Here is a 19,941-nt window from a genome sequence, read left to right on the forward strand (position 1 = left end):
ATCTGAAATCTTACTAGTTTGCCAAGCTGCAACTGACGAATTATTCATGAAGAACGTTATACAAACTCTTCAAAATCTCTTTGACCACCCTTGTCATAAATATGTGTTATTTGAGCCATTGTTAATAGAGGGAAATGGTTAAGAAACCTGGTGAACATCAAAGAAGCAAACAAACATCTAAGATTTATGTTGGAAGGTCCTTGACCCTGCACATCTTTTGTTTCATGCTCATTGACTATGCATGAATTACATAATCGGTATGCTTCTATCGGTTAGTTGTATGAGCACACATAACCACCTTTTGTATTTTGCCAGGTTTTGTGCAGGGTTACCCCCAAAATAGCCAACAAAGAACTTTGCCATGCCTCATAACCATTCCCTCTATTTTAACTATGTTTGAAATCTCACAAGTTGGCTCAAAGAGCCTCTGATTGAATGGGCAAGTGTAATCATACTCAGCTGTGACAGTGACAGTACGAACACTAACTATTTTCAGATGGTTAAAATACATCCTGTTATGTCCGATATGAAGTTAAGATCTGAACATCGTGGAAAAGAATAGCCCTTATGCATGCCATAACAATATGAAATAAAAATTCTGGGCAATAACTGCTCGTACTGGCAAAAGACGAACGTTCGCGATGTGCTGCATGCTGTTGTTAAATTTGCAACTCATTCATTTTTGCGGCAACTTCTTCTACTAAGAGATCTGTATGGATTAGTTTCATATAGAGCCTAAGATATACCAAAGAGGCACAAAAATAAATCAAAGCATCATTCAAACTGTTCTCACTCAATCTTGCGTTGTGTTTACAATCTATAATCAAAAACTTGAAGGAAAGGACTGGCAACTTCCCGGTGGACCATATACACCCCATTACCTAACCGGCGTCACGTCAATTATATAAGGGTTAGACGTTTCAGATTAAATAGGTACAGTTTAATTTACTTCACTGCGCATTTTTCGATCCATTTTGGTTTCCAGATGTATTCCTCCATAGGTATTTAGTTAGGTATGTTCACTTTGTCCAGTTAAGCGACTCGTGTATATGTGGATTACGTCATTTGGAGGATATGAAAAAGACAAGAAAAAATAGTTACATAGATTCATAAAGAAGTTCAAAAAATTGCCAGGAGGTTTTGTTGACGTGACATCACTCAGCCCTTGGTGCAGCCACCTTAACCTGTTACTGAGGTTTGATAATACCTATCATCAGATTTCATTCAACCAGATAGTAAGCACAGAACAAAATTAATGTACGGACAGAATAAAATGACATTTTTGCTAGTTTTGCTCTCTCTTCGGCAAACACCAGCCTCCAAACCGAACTTACCCATACGGATCACTGAGCTGAAGAACTTGCTCCAAAAATGAATAGAATTGTTCCAATTTGACAGCAGCACATCGCGAAATTATTACGAAAATCAAGTGCCCTGATTTTTTATTGCATTTTGTCATAGTCGCAAGGACCGTCTCTTTTGTACAGCACTCAATTCGACTTCATATCGGACTTACCAAGATGCATTTTAAGCTTCTGAAAATAGTCAAGTTTTGATATTTTACTTAGACAAGCTCATTAAACCTGGCGGTGACACTTTTTCAAAAGGACGCTAAACCCCTTGAAATAACTGTAGAGCAGTGAACAGTACCAATGGAAAGTAAAAATAGAAAAGTTGCACCTTTTTCAGATTTTTTCTTTTCTTCTGTTATTTTTGCATAGAGTTTGAATACAAGCGAGTACAATTTGGTCATTTTTCATGTAATATATTAAACACGAGAGAGAATGATTCGTCGGGATGTCCAAACACCGAGAAGAGAGTTGAAAATTCTACGCGCGCAGCGGAGTATTTTTCACGAAATTCGAGGTGTTTGGATAGCCAATGAAACACTGTCTCGAGTGTTTGAAATATCTTCTCAATCTAAACAAAAACAAAGGAGTAGAACGGAGAAGTAAAATCGTCAAAATCTATGCTAATTAGACCGGGTATCTAAAGGCCCTACACGGTTGTAATTTTCGTTGTTTTAACTTGATGAATGAGAGATTTAGAAAATGAGAGATTTAGAAAATGAATTGATCAAGAAGTTAAGCGCTAAAAGATTTTTGTTTCCCGATGGCTGTATAACGGTGTTTACTTATGCGTTGATGTAAGTGCCGGGCAGTGAACCCGACATAATTTGTATCACACTGTTGCCCTTTAAAAATCAGCGATCAGCCGATCGCGTACGCAAAGATGTCTATTCTCTGATGTTAACGAAAAACTCGTCTTTACTAGCAGAAAACTGTCACAAACTCTGAGTGTTAAGGTTAACAAGGCCCCGATCGTCAACACTCAATGCGTTGTATAGCTATTTCAATGTGATTTGTGAACACCTTGAGACACAGCGTGGCAAAAACAGAACAAAGGCTGAATACCTTTTCAAACCTTCGCTTAACACGTAAACCGACTCCAGTCACGCCAAACTGTTTACGTGACAATGTCGTACATTTTTTCTTCTTTTTTGTGTTTCTTACCTTGGGAATTATGCCCATAGGACCAGCAAATATTGTATGTATTGTTTCATATTTTATATATTCGTACTACACCTTATACTTTTTCACTTGTCAACTTGATAATGGCGTAACGTAGCGCCGAAACGTCGTTTGCTTTTTCAAATGCGTTTTAAAAATCTTTTGGCGTTTAACTTCTTGATCAATTATTAATGAGTTTGAGAAATTAATGTATACATGCAGTTAACGAGGGAAAATCGACTTTTCTATCGTTTTGCAAATTTCTCGAAAGCTCTAAACCTTTAGGAAGTTTCATTGGTATATTCGAGGTTAGTTCTTTAAATTGTTCTTCAGGGAAAGTATCAGGGTGTTTGAATTTTCGAGTTCGGCCACCGATTCTCGAGATTTTCAGTCTCATTGACTTTTAATTATTGAAAGAAATTCGAGAAATTATACTTTTAAAAATAGTCAAGCTAATTACACAAAAACATCATTCAGAATTCAGATTAAAATGTGTGTAGGTATATCGAGCTTTTCTTTGTAATTTTACATTCGTGTAAAATACACACTTGGAAAAAAATATCAGTGCTAGGGCAGAAAACTATGAAGGGGAATTATTCCAAAACGTCGTGGATTTGGGAATTCCGTGAGTTTTTCCGGCTCAAGTGAGTCAATTGCTGCGTGGGAAGAATTCCCTGAATAAGTCTCTTTAAAAGAAATAGCATGTCAATTTCAGCTAACGGACTCTTGTTGTCAAGGAACTGACTGGGATGTCTATTTTCCAACACACTAGCAAACTGCAATTATCCAGTGAAAGAAAAACAAAACTTACTCGTGGGTAGCAAACGTTGGGAATAAATGTTTCCTTGTTTGTCAAGCTGTCCAATGTTTACCTATGCGTTATGTTCAATCGGCATTCACTAATTTTAAATCAACTTCTCTTCAACTAAGAAGTAAGCAAAACAGTCGTTGTCGTGAAAAACTTTTTAGATGCGTCCTTGCACTAAATCGACGAATTAGAGGGTTCTAAGTGCATTTCCACATATTCCTCAAAAAATACGTTATGATATTCTATGTCATTATAAAAATAAATATAACAGTGATGAAAACGTATAGTTTCGATTTGAAGTCACTCGGAACAGAATTACTCAGCTGCCTAAAGGATCGCTGTGTTAATTAGACACAGCTGTGCTTGAACAACTCTCACAACTGAAGATAACTCTTACTGTTGTGCGAACACTGCTTAAACTATGGAGGAGATAAGAGTTTTCCTCCCCATTGTCGTTTTTATTCTGGTAAATGTTCAATTCATCTCAGGGCAAGACTGGCTAGATGTCTCAAAAGAGGAGCTCCTGGCGCTGAGAAATGAAGTGCTTTCTTTCGATAATTCCGTCTCTGATCTTGTGTTTTTAGTGGACACCTCTGGCAGTTTATCGTCTAGCGACTACGATGAAGAAATAACATTCGTCACCAACTTGCTAAATGAGATCAGCGTGGACATGCAAGCAACCCGTGTCGAGGTGATACCGTTTGGAAGCACGGCGAGCCAATTCATCACTCAAATTTCCAACCCCGATACTTCCAAGAACAAGTGTACATTTAACGAACAATTCAAGACGATGTCCCAAAGTATCAACGGTTGGGCCACGAACATGAGGGACGCTTTTCAATTGGCCTGGGAGGTTTGCCTGAATAACGGATTGAAAAGAACGCCGCTGACTACGATTAAAACTGTCATTATCCTTCTCACTGATGGCAAATGGAACACACCTTACGGCGACTCGAGCCCCGTTTCACGAGCACAAAACCTCATAGCGGGTCATGTGGAGATTTTTGCCATAGGTGTTGGTAACATTGACTACGCAAACCTTGAATCTCTTGTTGATGATCCAGACAAGCACGCATTTCTTTTGCAAGACTTCGACGAGTTTGCTGAGCTTGCAACCTATCTCAGAGGAGGTATGTGACTAAATTTCCTTTAATGAACTTTTTCCGTTTTTTAATTACAAAGAAAACTGATAATCGAAACTGTTTTTCCTTTGAGAGAGCACCCAATGGAATCAGACACCGTTTCTAGTTTCATTGTGTATTACTTGATATTTCTGAAGAGTTCAGTCGCTTTTCTTTTCTTTTCAGTTTCGGTTTCCTGTTTTAGTCGTTAAAGTACAAAAAGAACATTTCTTCACGGGACAATTGTGGTCTGGTTAGTTAATCCATAAAGCACACGAAAACGGTAACACAATCTTCAGAAGTTTTTGATTTGAGTAGGAAAAAATGATTAGATTCAAATATATTTATGTTTGTGCGTACGTGCGTTGCGTGCATGTTAGTTGTTTTCGTGGAGGAGGAGTCAGTAATGTAATTTCCAAGGTGTGTTTAGCTTCATGCTAAAAGCGTTTTGTCGAAAGGCATACCGTAAGGCCCAATCACTGTTCCATTTTCATTTTTTCAAAGGAGTGTTCATGCTCAATACTTCACAGTATTTAAGAATAAAACGTTTCTAACTGAGAGTGATAGTCCTTTACATTCTACTTGTATATTAGTCCGCACCAACTCCACAGAATTAAAGATAGTTCATTACGTAATGATCGCTAGGGAAACAGATTGTTTTGCTTTTTTCCGAGACGAGATCGAGGGATAAATGTTGCACTTTCTTTTTTTAAAAAGAGTGCTAAGAACACTATAAAATTATTTTAAACAAATGAATAACAAGAGGCAGTTCAGAGCAGGCCATCCTAGAGAAAAAAAGTGAGTGGCAATGGCAATTTACGTTTCTCCTGTTAATATCTTCGGGGAAACAAGCATGCATTTAGCGGCATTTAGCCGGTTGCAAAGGAACTTCCTAACGGTTAAAGAATCGCATAGTCGAGTAAAATATACTTTAGACCAAGTGAACGGATTTGTTTTTCGCAAGCCGTGAACGGTATAGCTGGGCGGACACAGGGCAAGTTGACAGCATGTGCCTTCGTTAAATTATTAGTGAAAAAGCAACGTCAACAAAGAATTTTCTCTTGGCACGTGATCTCTGCATGACAGCTGACGACCTTTGAAAGTTAGAACCAGACCACTCGAGCTCGCGGAACAGTTTTGTTGCCATAAAATTGCTGATGACTTTCATTACTTTTAGGGGTTTTAAATCTCAAAATTTTACTGATTTAAATCTCACTCACAAAATGTAACAGACTTAATTTGTGGCCTCCAGGGCCAATTCTCGAGATTTGTCAGCACGACTGATAAAACACAAATCGCTGAGTTCAGTAACATAAAAAGGTTGCACCTCATTAAGCCACAAAAGATCGATCAAAGACAGCCTACCCCATTTTCGATACCATCTCCAATAGAAATCAAGATAAACTTGGCAAAAGTTCAAGACAGGTAGTGTAGAATAAAAGTAACACGTCACAGGTATAAACAAGTCTTTTTCGTTCTTTTTAAGATCCTTATGAGGAGGTGTGGCAAATAGAATCTGTGACCGCTGATAAATGTAACAACAACTGTGACGCCCTCGCCACTTGTGCCTGTGGATTGGTGTACGGGGACTACAAGTGCGCATGTCCGAAGGGATATGCAGGGTCTGGATATGTGGGTGAATGTAACGGTAAGAAAGAACTTACTTTGCTTACTTTCTTGGATAAAACATATTGTTGCAAAACATGTTTCAATTGTAGATTAACGTGGGAGGTACCCAAGTGACAGAGATCTTTGATTTAAGACCTTACGGAAACGCCAGAGCAAATTTAACTGCCTAATTTATGAGATGCTTTTTTATAAAAGTGCTAAAGTCAACTCTGACCAAGCAGTCTGACTCTATCCGCGCAAAGTTATTTTCATAGCGAAGAGTATTTTATACTTCACACTTATTATATCTTTTTGACATAGTCCTATAGACTAATTTTACCTTTTATCACTTACGTTTTGTAACGTTCAGAGTATATTTACATATTTTTACCACTTTTCAAATTCCCATTTCTTAATTTTACTCATATACGCAAGAACTTTAATCACTTTACTTTTTTAAACTTGAAAATAATCTCAGCGAGATCGAAACGTCGTTTTTTATCTCTAGTTTTTATCCTAAGAGTTAATTGTTTAATAACACAATTGTTAATATTTCAGTAGGTCGATGTATGTGCTTGTCGATGCGCTTGTCAATTTTCTTGCATGCAAATCTTTTAGAATTTCTAGCTAGATGCCCAGTCCTCACTGTTATCATGCTAACAGCGACGCCGCCTCGTGCATTCAAGATAGATTTGATAATGATGTATTTAATAATATGTGAACAAAATACTTTTGAATCTCTCAGTAATATTAGCTAATTTTAAATTTGTTTGCTTTTGTTTCATAGAATGTCCGGAATCAACTTACAAGGATTTCCTTGGCTATGCAGACGAGTGTACAGCTTGCCCTGATAACTCTGGTCACACGAATAAAGGTAGCTCATCTATCTCCGCCTGCAACTGTTTCACAGGATGGAGTGGATCACCAGAGAATGGACAAGAATGCACAAGTAAGTTAAGACATGATAAGAGTCGAGCTTCCATAGTTAGTCTAAAGATTTGCAGATGCCATCGAAGCTGGTCTACTCCACTTTGTTCCATCGGGGTCATAGGGCGACCTCTACCGTGACTTTCCATCTCTGACGGTCTTGAGCCACTCTTTTGGCCTCGCACCAACCCATGTTGATCTCCATCAGGACCGGGTTGTTCGAAAGTCGGTTAACGCTGACCCAGGATTATAAGTTAACCGAAGTATTAATTTCTCTTGCATAAAACTGTTTTTTACTGCTTACGTTTTGTGTAGTTTGAGCTTAGTCTAGCTCAAAACTGAAGGACAAACAGTGTAAACAGAAAACCTCACCTAAAAGTTACAAAACTCGCATCAAAATTCTCGCTAATCCTGGGTTAGCTTAAGGTAATTTCCCTGAAATAAAACTGCCAATAGATTTTTGTTCAAACTTTGTCCACTGAATATTTATCATATGAGAACTTCAATTATAAAATAAAAAAAAAGGGGGGGGGGGGGGGGTGCCATGTTCGTTAAGGAGCAGTGAGGCATTAAAAATGTCCCATTTTAGCATTATTTAATGCTTATTACAAGAACGCATTCCAAGTTATTGTAAACTCTTTGTGAGCCCAGACTCATGAAAACACGCCTCAAACTACAGTCAATACTTGTGTCGGACACAAATAAACTTCTTAAGTTTGATTTTGACAGACAGCTGAATCCTTGTTAAAATATTGGAACCAAATTGCTTGCCATGGCTATCAAACTGCAAAATAGAAAAGACTACAGTGCAGCTGCTATGATTAGTTGATTAAAATGAGTGGAAAAAAATTTGGGGTACCCGAGTTCGTTAGTGAGCTATAGCCATTTTTCAACTGACGGAACTCAATATCAAGGCAAATCCGCCATGTTTTCAATGTGCGCGTGCACGAACGCGCGCTAATGACGCCATAAATTTTGCGCAGTAAGGATGCGCAATGCAAATGTGAGGAATCACCTTAATCAGGCTTTGAACAACCCGGCCCTGGTCTTTCTGGATGCTTCTGCGCCACGTAACTTTATGTCTACGTTTCGGTGTGCCTTGTGGGTTTCAATTCATCCTGTGGCGCGCTATGTTCCTCTCACCACGCCTTAGTGTGAGATCAATCCATTTCCAGCGTCTTCTCTTAACGGTGGTGTTGATAGGCTCTCGGCCGGTTAAGGCTGATTACATGCAGGAACTCAATCTTCTTATATTACCTTGAGCATCGAAAGGTTTTGCCTGCTGCTGTATACGTTTGAATTACGTTTGGTTTATGGAAATGGTAGTACTCCGTTTCAAATTTCTGCGATTCTCTCTCGAGTAAGACTCCACGAAGCTTTACCAATATTCGTCGCAACCTCCAAGTTTTGCTGCAGAAAGTCTAGTTGGCAACGTTAGCCTGGAATTTTTTTGATTTAGTTTAGGTCAAATTGTAGCTTGAATTTTCAAACATTAATAGCAAATACAAGAATTGAATCTTTGTCAAATTTGACTTTCTGTAAATTAAAGCGTATAGACCAACCCTGATAGACCTTTAAAAAGTACATTTCGAACAAAATCGACAGCCAAGGAACGGTTACGAAATATTTTGGGACATACATAAGTTACCAGCACAATAATTTTTGAACTTATTAAGTGATTTTCTAGTGGGTATCTGGAAACCCAGACGGAGAAATTTGAACCGGGATTCAAAAGAGTAACGTGTCGAAGTAATATGCCATTTTTCTATGCTTTCTGTCTAGAACTTCTTATGGACTCAGCAAGGCATGAAACTAAATCATTGTATCCTGTTTTCTCGTGGCATACAATTACTATGATTATTATACATCAAACTCACTATCTCTTTTCTGATTGGTCGAAAGCGTATAGTGAATTTTTGAAATCAGCGCCTGTGACGTCACCTCTGCAGATTATACAATAATCATGCCAATGACACTCAAGGTCACGGGTAATTATGTCAAGTTCGCGCGCTTTGTGTTGCTTGCCGTCAGTGAAGAAGCGAAAACATGACGTCCATTTTTTTCGTTCAATGTATAATAAAACAATCATTAGATTGAGTCTTTGTTATATCCAGAATAATCAAGGTCTCGGTAAGGGTTATCAGCCTCGACCTTGATCATTCTAGATATCACAAAAAAAACCTCGTTCAATAATTGTTTAATATCCCACTGCTGACCTGATTTTCTTTGTATACATACTCGTCTATATTACTTCTGGAATATCACGCTCATGGTATGCCAGTGGAAAGTATTGCATAGGTTTACTACACTATAGGCCTAGCTGTAAAAGTAATCTTGCCTTTTTGCCTGGAAAAGCACAAGGAGATTCACGAGAAATTATCAATGTGTTCTTGTAAACCAATTTGGTTGTTAATTAAATTTTTATTTTGAGGTAGGTGGTCTTTTACTGACTTTGTATTTTCGTGGGCATACACGTTGTTAAAGTGAAAATGATTTCATTTTAACGAAATCAAAATGCCAGTGTTCCAATATTTTTTCCAATGGTCTCTTACAAGTTTTTTTTTTGTTCAAAAGCTTTTCTATTTAGTTGTAAATGCCAAAAGAAAATGAGGGAACTCCTCACCTTCCCTCTTAGCAAATAATGAAGCCCAAACCACGTGATGTACAATTTTGTAGTTTCTCTTTGTTATTATTGTATGCCTATATAGTTAATGTGGACCGAGTGAGATACAAAACGGGGAGTAATCATATTTGACTGAAAAATAATGTTGAGCAAGACTGGATCTGAGAGCAAACAAGTTTCGATAATAATTCAGTGCAAATTTTAAAGTTAGAAACAGCAGGTGAAATTCAGCGCTATTCAAGGCTACTATAGCAGCCAAGCTATCCGCTGGCAGTCTCCCAATTTCTTTATCAACATTTTAGGATTAGCACCTGTTTGAACTTAACTTCACGTGACGTCAGACGACACCATGACCAGCTAGTCGAGGACCATCCTGATTAAACGCAAATAACCTTATTGAAAAGAAAATACAGGCCTAGGCGATGGGTTCCATCCACTCACACCGCCCTACCCCTTACGCTTTCTTCAATGTGGGGCACGCGTTTGCATTAACGTCTGAGGATTAACAGATGGGTGTAAGATCATCATCATCATCATCATCATCATCATCTTCATTATCGTCATTATCATCATCACTTTATTTGGTGGTACAGGTTGCAAAATTGGCAGCCAATGAGGCTAATGTGGACGTACATATAGCTAATAAAATGTAATATAGTAAATAAAATAATTTACCCTATGGTATTAAAAAGTACAACTGATTAAAACGAAAGTAGATAAAGTATCATATCAATAAAATAAAGTACATTGACGAATCAAATGCCATGTTGACCTAGAAAAGACAGTTAAAGTTCGTTTTAAAATAATGATAAAACAAAATGATAAGTTTGGTTTTGTTTTTCATCTCTACTTGTTCAAACAGTACGTATCTGTGAGACGCTGACTGCCCCTGAAAATGGAGAAATCGTAGGAAACTGCTACAACACTTACGGATCCACATGCGAGTTTCAGTGTTCCGAAGGACACGAACTGACCGAGAGTTCTACTAGAACATGCACCATTGACGAATATGACGTTATGGTTTGGAGTGGGACCGTTGTGACATGTCCAGGTATGTGGACAAACATTACATACACAAAAGAGATTAGTACCAAAGGGTCAAGGAGTGGTATTTTGAATTATCTTGCCCAAAGAAAACAAAAATTGCCCTTAAGAGTCCCTGTCCATAAAAATGGGAAATAACTCGGCAAGGGTCGAAAATTCGATTTCGCTCATATTTTCATGGTAGATAGGCTAGGGCATGACAAAAACTACTGGATAGTTTTTTTGGCAAAATATCCTTTTATTTCAAAGAAATATGCAAATTACCAAATTCCGTTAAAATCGTCATTTAACGCACCATTTTATCACACAAGTTTGAGAGCCTCGCATGCAAAACCACATTATTCTTCCGTCTTAAAACACTCAAATATTTTTGCGCAATGTTTAAATGTGTACTGGGTCGATTTTAGGGAATGTTGCGTTGTCTTTTTGGATGCAAAATAATTAAATTTCGAAGACATGTATTTCATTCACTTAAAAGTACTTCGTGAATATAATTAATTTTCACCATGTGCGAAACCTTCAAATGGATCAAGCTTCTGGTGGTTGAATTGCAGAAGGATGGTCTACAGATTGCTGTAAAAATTTCTTTGGGCAAATGATTGTGAGCGACGCGAGAGCTTTTCAAAGTACGTCAAAAATGCAAATATTTGACCATCCGTCGTCAAATTTCAATTTACGGGTTAGACGTATATTTTAGCATGCGCCGCATGACTTGACCTATGTTAAGTTGAAATAGACACAGAGCTGATAATTTCGAAATGTTCTAACCTCATTTGTTGTAAAAGGCAGGTCCAAAGCCGATTTGACGTGTTTCTCTCACCATTCGTCGCACATAAAGCAGAAGTTTGCTTTTGTTTACACAAGGTTAACGTCCGATGTACATCGCCAACTGTCCACTTATTTAACGGTCGAATACTATGAATCTGTGACCCTCTTTCGACACATATGATCACCACTGCATCTAAGTCAAAAACGGCTAAGTCATTTGTAGATAGTTGCTTGCTTTGCACCACACCAAAATATTACGTTTGATCATCATGGTTTGATGGCTTGAATCCTTGCTTGAAGCAGTTCCTTGTTCGTCACGCAATGCTGCCATCCCATTTTAGGGGGTAGGGGTAGGACAATTCCTATCCTAATACGTAAGACTCTGTAAGGCTTGGAATCACTGGGAGCACACAATCGTGTTGAGTAGGAAGAGATTGAATTAAGAAATGAAAAGAATGAATGGTTTACCATTGCCCCTGTTGTTATCTTTCACTCGACCACCGCCACTTACATTCCCTGCGTAATACTGTAACGCTAAACTCATACCTAGGTCTTTTCGCGCTATGCAATTATTTTTGGTTTACATGTAATACAGTGGGCTACCCTCGGAGAAATGGGTAGTGACCGCTTAATGGGGCTAGCCGCTTAAATAGAGGTTGGTGTACCTTGAATGTTTAATTTTTCACTGTCGGGCTATAAATTTCTTGGTGAACATGGAGTCAATTCAAGACAATCATGATAGACGTGTGTTAGAATTATCACTCGTCATGCACCTTCAATTTCAGACTCCTATCTGCCATCGCCCTTTCCAAAACAAAGTTCTTAAATTTTGGGTGGCCGCTTAATAGGGGTAAAGACAATAATGAAACCCTTATCGGAATGACCAAATGGTGGCCGCGGAGGTAACCGGTCAATAGGTGTTTTATTTACAATATTTTACTAACGATAATTTTGGACTGTATTGACACCAGTCCACTATTTTCTGTTACATACCAATGCCTCGCCACTAAGGAAACAAAATACGCCAAATAAAATGGCATGGCCAGGGCTATTTACTCACGTAATTACTAATTAAATTTAGTCTGTTTTTCTCATGAATTAGACACGTTGTGATTTCCTATTTTTATTTCAGTTAGTTCTTGCTTCATTGATCTATAATTTGTTTATGGCGATTTTCTTAAAATGCTAGTGAGTACAGGCACTAGCTTTATGAGCTGTTGTCTGAAACGTCAGAACGTACAACAAACGTGATTTGGACCGACGCCACGTACACTATAGAACACGATTATATAAATATACATATATTATTATATATATGAACAAACCTATGAACAATGATTAAATTGTTTCACTTATCCTGAGAGTACTCTATACAAAATAGATCAAAATGGGCAGCATATGCCGTGACAGCATTGCGTGACGAACAAATAACGGCTGTAAGATTGTGCTGCGCCGACACGCTTATCAGCAATGGTCAGCAGTCGATCAAACGCAATATTTTGGCGAAGCGTAAAGCAAGCAACTATCTACAAATGACTCAGCCGTTTTAGACTTAGATGCAGTGATGTTCATAAGCGCAGAAAGATGGTCGCAGATTCATAGTATTCGACCAATAATAGGTTGACAGTAGGCGATGTACATCGGACGTTAACCTTGTGTAAACAAAAGCAAACTTCTGCTTTATGTGCAACGAATGGTGAGAGATCGACTGGAAACACGTCAAATCGGCTTTGGACCTGCCTTTTACAACAAATAAGGTTAGAACATTTCGAAATTATCAGCTCTGTGTCTATTTCAACTTATTATAGGTCAAGTCGTGTGGCGCATGCTAAAATATACGTCTAACCCGTAAATTGAAATTTGACGACGGATGGTCAAATATTTGCATTTTTGACGTATTTTGAAAAGCTCTCGCGTCGCTCACAATCATTTGCCCAAAGAAATTTTTACAGCAATCTGTAGACCATCCTTCTGCAATTCAACCACCAGAAGCTTGATCCATTTGAAGGTTTCGCACATGGTGAAAATTAATTATATTCACGAAGTACTTTTAAGAGAATGAAATACATGTCTTCGAAATTTAATTATTTTGCATCCAAAAAGACAACGCAACATTCCCTAAAATCAACCCAGTACACATTTAAACATTGCGCAAAAATATTTGAGTGTTTTTAAGACGGAAGAAGAATGTGGTTTTGCATGCGAGGCTCTCAAACTTGTGTGATAAAATGGTGCGTTAAATGACGATTTTAACGGAATTTGGTAATTTGCATATTTCTTTGAAATAAAAGAATATTTTGCCAAAAAAACTATCCAGTAGTTTTTGTCATGCCCTAGCCTATCTACCATAAGAATATGAGCGAAATCGAATTTTCGACCCTTGCCGCGAAATTAAGAATTTGTCTGATTTTTACAGGCAGGCACTCTTAAATTGAAGGACACCTGAAAATAGTGGTTTACTAATGTAGAAAAATACTAAAGAGATAATAATAAACCATGAAGGAACAAGGATGGTTAAGGATGGAGAAGATTATTGCACGGATTACAAACGGATTACAAATTTAAGATAAACTTTTCAAGATGGATAAGCCGTTCCAAAACTCCTCTAAAGGAACAATGTTTCGACCATTTTTCGCCTTATGTGTGTACAGGCACGGCGAGGATTAAGTTTGTAAATTTCGGCTGGTAAACTATAGCAGCACTACTGTTCTATAATTATAAAGGGCTAGAGATTAGGTGAAATAGAATGTACCTCGAATAAATTGAATGAACGGTTCGCATACACAGCTGTAACTTCAAATGCCATTCTCAAGCACTTTAATAATTCATCGAGTTTAAAGAAAGGAAATCATGAACCTTAGTTTTAGCTTTGATTCAAAAGATGTATCAAACACTCAAAAAAGTGTTTGAGCACATTGACAAACACCTCGAAGTTCGTTCATTCGGCTTCTCGGTGTTTGGAAATGTGGAAATCATGACTCTTCTTTTAGCTTCGATTCAGAAGATATATCAAACCTCAAGAAAGTCAGTTTGAGCAAATTTACAGGCGCCTCGAAGTTCGTTCATGTCTTTTCGGTGCTTGGAAATGTGATCAAACAAGGTCGGTCGTTACTTTCAGTCCGACGACGATTTCGCTATTAAAACCAGAGGTTTAGTTTCACTTGTCGATTTCTCTGAGGTAATAACATCACATATAGAAATCAAGAGCGCATTATCTAATTGCCAGATAGAAACACTCGTTTAGGAGAACTGGAAAAAGCTGTGGAAATTTCTCGTTTACCCAAAATTATGCTCGCTTTTCATTCCGATAGAAACGATTGGAACTTGAAAATTGTGTTATAATTTCTGTGCGCCTAATTATGTTCTCGTCTCCAGGAGAATCTTTGGCAACGAAGGAGGTAGAGGTAATTTGGAAGAAGAAGAAAGTAATTTTAGATAAACTAGACAATTATATATACTAGGTTTCAACTGATTAATGAAAATTTGTCTTCTGTGTTTTTTTACTTTTCGTAGTCATAATCATGATTGCACCCTTTTAATTAGTAATTCTCTTGTTTTGTCAGATATACAATGTCCTCCTGTATTTGTAAATAATGCTGAAAACACTTATGGCACATGTACCAATCCAGATGGAAACACAACCACTGATCCGCTTTACCAAACTACCTGTAGCTTTCAATGCTTGACTGGCTTTGAAAGAATTGGAAGCGAGAGCATTACGTGTCAGCTGAGCGGAGACTGGTCTCCAGATCCTCCTTCTTGCGAATGTAAGATATTATTCGCACAATCTACTACTTCAAGGGCGGAACATTTGCTTTCATTAAAGATTTAGGTATGCATAAGCAAGCAAAAACTAACGATAAAAATCGACGTTCGGGCGTCAGCTCATTACGCCATTGTACAAATTCTGCGAGTTAAAAAATTCATTTTTTCACTGACCTCTCTCAGCTCGCCTTGACAATGACGTCATGTACTGACGCCGAAAAGTAGGTTTTTATCGTTAGCTTTTGCTTGCTTATGCGTAAATTTTAACCCCGTTTATAAGACGAAGAAGATATACCCATATTTCTTTGAAGAGCTTTTCAGACGGGGATTTAAGATTGAACAAAAGAAATATCGGCCTTTGCTGAGGGAGATATGTGAAGAGCCTCTCGTTATCTCGTACAAAAGATGAAAATCGCTCAAAGACTCATTCATGAGATCCAAACTCTAAAGGCAAAAAAACTACATTTGCAAACAGCTGGAAGTCCTTAGCGACTGGAGACCACAAGGATGCAGGTTCGGATGGAATTTTGACTAGGAACACAGGAAGGGTCATAGGAGACAAATAATATTTGCCATAATTTTTATGACCTTTTATCCTTGTCCTGAAAATATAATTAGCTCTTATTAACCGAGCAGGAGGTCTGTATTGGAGAGTCTCGACCAAGGTCGTGAGTACAGACCGAACGCAGTGAGGTATGCGCACATGACCGAGGTCAAGATTATCCCATACAGACAGACTAAGTTCGGTTAATAAGACGTTTATTACATGGCAAACAAGAATAGTTTAATTCTTTTAATGTAACTGGTTTATACTAGCTGACATTTTGCTTGGGAACCGCGATGCGCTAAACTTAATTCTACCAAAGTTTGCTCGTCCTTTTTACTTTTTTTCTCAACAGGCTTTTTGGCACTTCCATAAATATATACTGTTAGTAGAGTTGCATTTCAGTTTGCAACTTTTTCACTGCAAAACATTACCGGTTTAGATGTCGGTCTAAATGGGAAAATCTAGACCGCTTTCAACATCGATTTCAACCAATCAAAATGGTGAATTTGGTATTTCCCAGTCCTTGCGAGACAGAGCCATATAATAATAAAATATATTAAATTGCAGTGGGACCCATTTATCTGGCCACTTACAGGCCACAAAAATCTGGTCGTATAAAGAGGGGATCCTTTAATTAAATAAGGAAATGACTAACTGAGCTTTCGTACGGGCCAGAATAAAGTGGCGTGATAACCAGTCCGGAATATCCCGATAAATTAGGACAGTCATGACGTCATGAAGCTATTGTTAGCAGGGAAAATGGCGGACCTTTTATGCGGACCAAGAAAATATGTTGTTTCCAGTCTCGCATAAAGTCTGGCCAGCATTATCCAGGACTTTTTGCTACCAAACGTTGAGAAGGAGAATAAGCGGCCATTTTGGTAGTGGGAGAACGTTGACTGTCTTCTAATCATTGAGTTTTCTTGGTGTCAAGCGACGATGTAGACGCGATTTTGTGGCCAAATATTAAGGTTAGTAAAGTGTACGCGTTATTTTCTAGTATTCACGTATTTTTCATTGAGCTGTGTATATTTTTTACTGGTTCTAGTGTTGTTAAAGTTTTATCATGCCAAATTACACGGTTGTAAACAACGTCGATATTTTGTAAACCCTCTTTGAATTTGAGGCGTTACGAGTGCACCTGAACCGCTGTTGTTATAAGGCTTGAGTAATGCATCGTTCCTTCATTTTTATGACAGTTGTTTTCAATTTCTCTCTCTTAAGTACATGGAAGAGCATACTCGACTGCTCGAGGCACTTTGCCGAATTTTTGGCGAAAAAACAAAGGGAAAAGAGAGGAAATAGGACGTCGCTAAGTACGCGGACGAAATTAAACAAATTTGGGAGGTCTCTGTTTTGGTGGATTCACCGAATGTGCACCCCAGTTTTATCACTGGAGAGCCAGTAGTCTGTTGAAAACCACCTACAGCACAGAAGTGGCAGCGAAACAGGCAGGCCAGGGGTTGTGCAGTGATTCCCTGTAAATGGATGCTATCAGTATCCCAAGGAATGGCGCAAAGGGTAAAGAGATTGTTTGTGCTCATTTACCAGACGTTGAGGGCCATGGAAACATGTAAGTTAAGGTTTGTAGGGGGCATTGTACTCTTTTTTTTTTGGCATTTTTTAAGAACTGTACACACTGCAGCTGTTCCTAGTAGATGATGATTCTTTTCACCTCCCCATGAAGCTTGAACGTACCAGAAAGTAATGTTTTTGCAAAATAATTTTTATGAACGCAAAAACTGAAAAGGTACGAGAGTTTATAATGTAGTGTCGAGTGTTGAACATTACTAATTGTGAAACTAATGCAAAACATTAATTGGTTGTGAACAGGAAACATATCAGTTTGGTTAAGAATATGTAATAAAAAATAGGAAACATAAGAGTTATCAGACCACCTGAGGGCAATCTCTTATTTAGTGAGACTAATGTGGTAACTACATTCAAAATAAATTCATATGTTAAAACGAAAAATACATTTGTAATAATATTGGCATCTGTAAGCAATGTAGTAATCTTCTAAGCGATTGTGATTTGTTTCAGGTCCTGCATTCTGCTAAGAGGCAAATTCAAGGTCGAGAGTACCTAAAGAGTGAATAAAATAAAATGGATTTCACTCTCAAGACTGAATTTGTTTTGTATACTTAACATAGATATATAATAAAACCTTGGGACATGTGGATGGATTGTGAATGCTCCCTTGTCAGCCTGTCCAGGAATTATATTTTGATATTTTTGGGTAAATAACTTGTGAAAGTCAGCAATTATATGTAAGTTTTCATAATTTAAATTTGGAAATCAGACATGATATCTTTTAGCACAGTAACAAATAGATACAAGAAATATTTGAAATAAATACCAAAATGGAGAAATTTCAGATTTACAAAGAATATATTAACAGAATTTTTGACTATCCCTATATATGACAACACTAAAATTTTGGATACATTTTTTCTAGCTTAGTTTACTTTGTATAAAAGAACAAGAATTTCTCACTCGTATGCGTTATTGAAAATTCTGTTTTAATGATGATTTCATTTCCTCGATTTAGCCAAAACATATAACATTTTGGGCATCTAAAATTTATCTTTGCCGGCATATAAGAACACGCGCGTGCTGTCGATTTCGGCCCGATAATCCCTAGATAAGAGGAAAGCCTCTATTCTCATATCGATCATTTCTGTGCTTAGAAAAATTCAGAGTAAAGATGCCTACCGATTGTACGGTCTCTTTCCAAAGAATGATAACAGCAGTTCGTCACACGTGGCCCGCATTGCGTTCTGTGGTGCTTCCTTCGGTCCGAGGATAATCGTTATCTGAGCAGAATTGTCTGACATGGAACGCGAACACAAACTTTCCCTTTATTTTATAATTTGGACAGTATTTAACTCAATTCGAGATAAATAGATACCTCCTGAAGGCCCGCATTCATGGCATGGCATGGAAAGTATTCGCGACTCTCTTTGTCCGCCATCTTGAATCTCTTGGTTTGTTGTGAAACACAACACTCCAATCAAAACACGCATTCTCATTGGTTGAAACGTGAGTTTCGTGACATCACAGATGTCCAAATTTATCGGGGTATTCCGGACTGATAACGAGGTGGCCGAATAAACGGAGTGGCCGTAAGGCGGGGTTCAACTGTAGATCATAACTAGTTTCCTCTTATTATAGTCTCCCATTGCGGAAGCTTCATAAATATGGTGTGGACACGAGTGGTCCCAAATGGTTTGAATCATATCTCTGCGACCGAAGCCAAAAATGCAGCATAAATGGCCATTTGTCAGGTGTTGCCCCAGATTCCTGTGGTGTCCCACAGGGTAGCAACCTTGGACCACTCCTATTCTTAGTTCACATTAATGGTCTGCCCAGTTGCCTCAGTTTAACTTCTGCGAGGATGTTCGCTGACGACACAAATATAACTAACGCTGCCAGTACAATGGCTGACCTTGAAAATGTCGTAAACTCAGAGCTGAGAAAACTTAATTGCTGGCTTGTAACCAATAGGCTAAGCCTTAATGTTACTGTGAATGAATTTATGGTAATTGGGTCAAATTAACGAGTACATGCTCTTTCGAATAACCAAATTAATGTTGTGACCGACAGAAAATCGATCAAAAAGGTCAGAGACTTTCAAATCACTGGGCGTGGCAATTGACATATAGACGAAATGAGCAAGAAGGTATCCTTAGCCATAGGCGCCTTTAAACGTGTATTCATCTCCGAAAGAACCGCTCTCCAAATCTACCATGCGTTGATTTTATCCCACTTTGACTATTGTAGCCCCGTTTGGGATGAACGCAACGTTACCTTGAGCGATAAATTAAAAAAAAAACTCCAAAACATGGCTGCCTGGGTCATTACCAGGTCCAGTTATGCCACGTGCAAGTTTCCTCCTCAATTTGACTCCACTGGGCCAATCTCCCCACACGCCGGAAGAAGCTTAAGGTGATGTTGATGTTTAAAGCAATTGAGGGGTTTTCTCCGGCGTACCTGCAAAACGTATGTAGCATCTGCAGTACACCATACGTTCTAAAAGATTCTGAGCTCAAATTAGACTTGCCCAAGCCGCGCACAAAGTACTGCAAGCGTGGCTTTTGCTACCGCGGGGCGCCATCATGGAGTAGCCTACCCGTCTATTTAAGGAAATAAGACTCTCTTGGACGCTTCAAAAGGGACGTTGACCAACTTTATAACCGTAAACTGTCAGTCAGGCTACC

The 19,941-nt window shown here is 38.3% G+C and overlaps 2 long non-coding RNA genes and 1 pseudogene across 3 annotated transcripts in view; 2 read left to right on the forward strand and 1 right to left on the reverse strand.

The window, feature by feature from the left end:
- The first annotated feature begins 3,700 nt into the window (after positions 1-3,700).
- Positions 3,701-19,941, forward strand: part of LOC110065308 (sushi, von Willebrand factor type A, EGF and pentraxin domain-containing protein 1-like) — a 50,781-nt pseudogene continuing 34,540 nt past the window's right edge. The window contains exons 1-5 of the transcript XR_016202074.1: positions 3,701-4,448; positions 5,926-6,087; positions 6,835-6,996; positions 10,460-10,648; positions 14,973-15,176. The product of XR_016202074.1 is annotated as a sushi, von Willebrand factor type A, EGF and pentraxin domain-containing protein 1-like (transcript). The remainder of the gene's footprint in view (positions 4,449-5,925; positions 6,088-6,834; positions 6,997-10,459; positions 10,649-14,972; positions 15,177-19,941) is intronic.
- On the forward strand, positions 16,417-16,984 carry LOC149103951 (uncharacterized). Its single transcript, XR_016202077.1, has 2 exons — positions 16,417-16,692; positions 16,946-16,984. It is a non-coding gene; the product is annotated as an uncharacterized LOC149103951 (long non-coding RNA).
- Positions 17,625-18,817, reverse strand: LOC149103952 (uncharacterized). The gene is made up of 3 exons (XR_016202073.1): positions 18,633-18,817; positions 18,437-18,551; positions 17,625-17,806 (listed from the first exon to the last, which is right to left on the reverse strand). It is a non-coding gene; the product is annotated as an uncharacterized LOC149103952 (long non-coding RNA).

This window comes from Orbicella faveolata, unplaced genomic scaffold (assembly GCF_042242905.1).
Source record: "Orbicella faveolata isolate gen_17 unplaced genomic scaffold, um_ofav_v1 contig_35, whole genome shotgun sequence".
In the NCBI taxonomy this organism is placed as follows: domain Eukaryota; kingdom Metazoa; phylum Cnidaria; class Anthozoa; order Scleractinia; family Merulinidae; genus Orbicella; species Orbicella faveolata.